The following is a 4,894-nucleotide window of genomic DNA, read 5'->3' on the forward strand; positions in this document are numbered from 1 at the left end:
ATCATTCGTGCGATTAGGTGCATCGTCACTTCCGTTCCAATGTAGAGCGAGTGGATGGAAAATTATAATACTATACTGCACGATTTATTCGGCAAACTAAATTCTCATAATTGACAATCAGCACTGTTTTTATTAGGGTATAAGTACTTACAAAACAAAAAAATATTTTTAGTTTATCCTGCACAATGACGATCGCTAAGACGCTTGATGGTCGTTAATAGTGCAGGGATTCAGGCGACCTCTTCTATCTGGTAAAGACGTCACAAAGGCGCGCCTAATTGACGAGTTTTTTTTCCGGTGACGGATGAACTCGAAAGTGGTCTATTGAATGACAAGAAAAACCTTCAAATATGAGTTATCTGTAACCTAATTGTATGCATTATATTGTTTTGATGATATATAACAGAAGCAGGTAAAATAATACGTGCGATCATTGTTATTTTGTCTTTTATAGATAACTGTTGCATTAGAAATCATGCAAAAACCCCTGTAATTTTAACAATATTCTACGCCGGGACAAGCATTGTTTCGACCAACCGGACGCCTAGTATATCTACATATTCATATTTCATTCACTGTCACAGTTACTGATTTTTTTACACAGAAAACACTGATTATTAAATACTTAATATTTTACAACATGACAAAGTGAAGATGTCGGACCGTGTTGTCGTTCTACCAGGTCTGTGGAAACTGAACTTGAATATTTTATTTGAAAATGATATAAAGTTAACTGCTGATGCCGTAGAAGGATTAATGAAACGTATAACCGACGAAAACATAATTGTTCATAATGTTCTGGAAAATATGATCGCCATCTTGAAAAGCAAGTCATCTCGTGGAAAGATCGAATCAAGAAAATGCCTTGAAAATATACTGAGTCGCGATCCTAGAAACTTGAATGCATTAGCTGATTTAGAATATCTTAGTCGTACTCAACACCGAACTTCAGAAGCCGATCAGTATAAGACAAGACTCGAAAAGGTTTTGCAAGGTCAAACTATAAATGATGTTCGAACAAAATCAATATGTGTAATGGAACAAGGATATGCAATCCTGTATGAAGAATCTGCAAACATTGAACAAATTTCCAGAAACAGACTTTCCGAAAGCTATAGAATGTTATTGTCTGAGCATAAAAAGGGAACAGGCCGAAGGAAAGATTATCTACAACGGTGTGTTTATCACAATAAACAGGCACTGAGCAATTTGCAGTTGTCAATCGAATGTAAAGGCCAAAATGAAATGCTCACTAGAAAAATAACAGCTCTAGAGAAATTTGAGGAAGCAAAAAGCCTATTTGATTTGATAAATGAGAATATGATTTGGTCTTTTTACATAGGCGTAGCACTCAATAGAAAGTATGATTCCATTGAAAGTTTAAGTCACGAAGATGGGAAAGGTAGATCGGAAGAAATGAAAGATGTCACTTTAAAGGCAATTGATATATTTTGGAAAATAATTACAAATAAATGTACAACTGACCAAAGTCTTGTTGTATATCAAGCAAGGTCATTAGCCCTAATTGGACATATTCTCATTCGACGTAAACACTATATTCAAACATATAAGGAAACTTATACTTTCACCAGCGATAAACTATTTCATGTTTTTATTAATAACCCAATTGTGCCGTTTGAGAGAGCACATGCACTGATACAAAGTGACACGCTTATTCTAAATCGTTATGGAAGGGCATTATGGAATTTATCAGAACAATGTCGTGGCCGAAAAGATAAGATAGATTTTCTTAACCAGGCTGAAAATTTATTATCACATTCCATTAGAGAGAGTTCTCTTAACTGGTTTGGTTATACTACTAGAATGTTGGTCAGAAAAGACATTGGACTGTTTTATTATGGAAACAATAAACCAAGAGCAAAATCTTATTTGAAACTTGCAGTCGAAGATGGTTATCAGTGCTTCATTTCCAAAGGAACGCACAAAGCAATATGTCAACTTGTCGAAATTTGTCAGTTCTTAGGAAAATTTCCAGACATTTGGAAGTACGGATTCAAATATGTTAAAGAAAACGAAAAAAGCTACTTACTCGATGCTTTAGATTACCTAAACTTTAGACTCCAACAAGGCGGCCCAACTGACTACTTTCTCGCATATCATATGGGAATTATATTATTTGACTTAGATGAGATAAAGTCTGCCGTTGACTGGATGAAGCGTGCTGTGTCTTTATCTAATACAAAATCGAATATGGAGCTAAAACTTGCATGTCAATATATGATAAAAAGATATATAAACGAGGTGGATGAAAAACCCAATATAGTTTATCTCTTGAAAGAGTTCGTGTTTACAATGATAAAAGGGAAAGAAAAATATGGAAAGATCAAAGATGTTTATACATTTATTTTCAAACGAGAGAAAAGGGCTTTTATGAGAGTAATTGCTGACATTTTCAGGGTACCATACATATTAGACGGCCCCAGGGTAAAGTTGGTCACAGAGTGCATCCAAACATGTACTCCACTGTTGACGAATGACGTAGGGAATTCACAAATTTTCCATGCATACATTAGAGCAGTACCAGAAGTGAAACTCATGGATGACATTGGGCCACAGTTGAAAGAAAGGTCTCAATCGAATTTAGTACCTATTGGACCAGAAAACAATAATTCAACTGAAGGATTTGTCTACGATTTTTTCGTATCTCATAGTCATAAAGATGCTGACTGGGTCTTGAGTCGTCTTGTAGCTGATTTAGAATCTTCATTCACAGATGACGATGTGGTTCTTCGGGGTAAGACATGTTTAAAAGAGATACAGTTAACATAAAATGTGTAGAAAGAAATTAGTTCAATAGATATCGGGTCATAATCCTTTCATTTGAGCATGTGGATTAATTGTTGATAACAAAACACTTTATAAACGGGATGCATTTCCATTGTTATTTGAAATTGACCTGCATCAGAAACGCTTTATAATCCAATAATTTAAACAAAAGACTTGAATACGTAAGTATATGTTTGCTTAAAACGGCCATACAGGGAATAGGACCAAAACCTACATAAGGTAAAATGTACTAGAGGGATTTAAAACCTTAAGTCCTTAATAGTTTATGAGCGGATAATGTATGAAAGGTCTGTTAGAAATAATGACCAATGAGCTAAGGATCCACAGTCGACTCTTTTATATTTGGTGGGGTTCGTGTTGTTTATTCTTTAGTTTTCTATGTTGTGTCGTGTGTACTATTGTTTTTCTGTTTGTCTTTTTCATTTTTAGCCATGGCGTTGTCAGTTTGTTTTAGATTTAAGAGTTTGACTGTCCCTTTGGTATCTTTCGTTCCTCTTTTATAGAAAATCAAAAATGAATTTGAAAAAATACCGAACTCTAAGGCAAATTCAAAAAGAAGGAAGTAAAATGTACATGAAAACTGACAAAACCAAACGTTCTGAATCAAACTAATAAGTGAAAACAACTGCTATATTTCTGAAATGGTATAGATGTAACACCACTAATTCGGGCCCGGCCAGAAAGCACATACCAGAAAGTAGTACATATTTAACACAAAATAGTTCCTACGCATGAGTGTAACTTTCAAAATATGTAGAATATTTTGGTATTTTTGGTATCAAATGAACGCTGAAGGACTGGTGATCATTTTAGAACACTTTTGGACTTTAATTTTGAAAATTAAAAAAACTGCACCAAATTTTAAAAAGAGGGTACATTTTGTCTGTTTGTCAGATCTGAAGTACCTGTTTGGGTACATCCGAAGTTCCGGGAACCAGTTCTTTCTTATATGCAATTAAAGGTATGTTGATTTTTTCAGTACAAGACACCATAAAGTGTTGCTTTGCAATGCAATGATTGCCACTTTATTTGAACTTAAAACAAAAGAGGTGTGCCTGCTTGAAACGGAGGAATTTAGCATAGAAAGCATTGGGACCATGGATTAGTGGTGTACTTCCTATAGTCGTTTTCTGAAAATGGTGGGTTAAAATTTGAGACAAAGAATAAAACATGGTTTAATACAAATTCTAGGTTCTAAAATAGACCATAGCTATAACAAGCGCTTACAAGTCATACTTATGAAAATGTAATTGTTTATTGCATGTTGGACTATATTCATAATTACTCTGATTCTCCCACTATAAGATTAAACTACATATATATTTTTTTCTTTTAGGATGTATAGCAGATCGAGATTTTGAACCTGGTAAATTCATTTTCGAAAATATTGAAAACTCTTTCAGGAAAAGTTCAAAGATCTTATTGGTTATAACCAATAATTTTGTTAGCAGCTATTGGTGTCAGTTTGAAACCAATCAAGCATTAATTGAGTCAATGGAATCAAGAAAAGACTGCATCATTCCACTTTATCTGGAGGCGTGTGATATTCCTGATAAACTTAGACATATAACATACGCTGATTTTACTAATGATGATGACTATATTTTTGAAATTATGAAACTTAAAAGAGCCCTTTTGCCTGAATGATCATTTATTATACTTAAATTTATTTGTCTAGATTTTGGCAATTGTAAAAAAACAATATTGAACATTATATTAACAATTAACACATATTTTGATAATAACTTGTCGTCTTATTTGTATGCAAACAGTGTTTATATGATTTAATATGGAAGAAGCATACCCATATAAGTTGTTGTATCAGTCAAGATTCAAATACACAAACATAATGGGAGAATGCTGTAAAACCATTAAACATATATTTATGTATTTATGTAATGCTTTGTTGATTAAAATACATGCAGATACATTAATTAATCCAAAAGTTGGTCCAAAAAAGACTACAAAATATTGTATTATGCTATGCATTCATTAGTGATCATACAATTCTATATCATATCCTAAGATTCGTTTTAAAGGAATGATCTTGACAAAATATTAGATTCATGATCACGTCCATGCTGGT

General features: G+C 33.3%; 1 long non-coding RNA gene across 1 annotated transcript; it reads left to right on the forward strand.

Annotated features, from left to right (window-relative positions):
* The first annotated feature begins 295 nt into the window (after positions 1-295).
* Positions 296-4,615, forward strand: LOC143082163 (uncharacterized). The gene is made up of 2 exons (XR_012980309.1): positions 296-2,755; positions 4,145-4,615. It is a non-coding gene; the product is annotated as an uncharacterized LOC143082163 (long non-coding RNA).
* Positions 4,616-4,894: the final 279 nt, after the last annotated feature.

This window comes from Mytilus galloprovincialis, chromosome 1 (genome assembly GCF_965363235.1).
Source record: "Mytilus galloprovincialis chromosome 1, xbMytGall1.hap1.1, whole genome shotgun sequence".
Classification (NCBI taxonomy): Eukaryota; Metazoa; Mollusca; class Bivalvia; order Mytilida; family Mytilidae; genus Mytilus; species Mytilus galloprovincialis.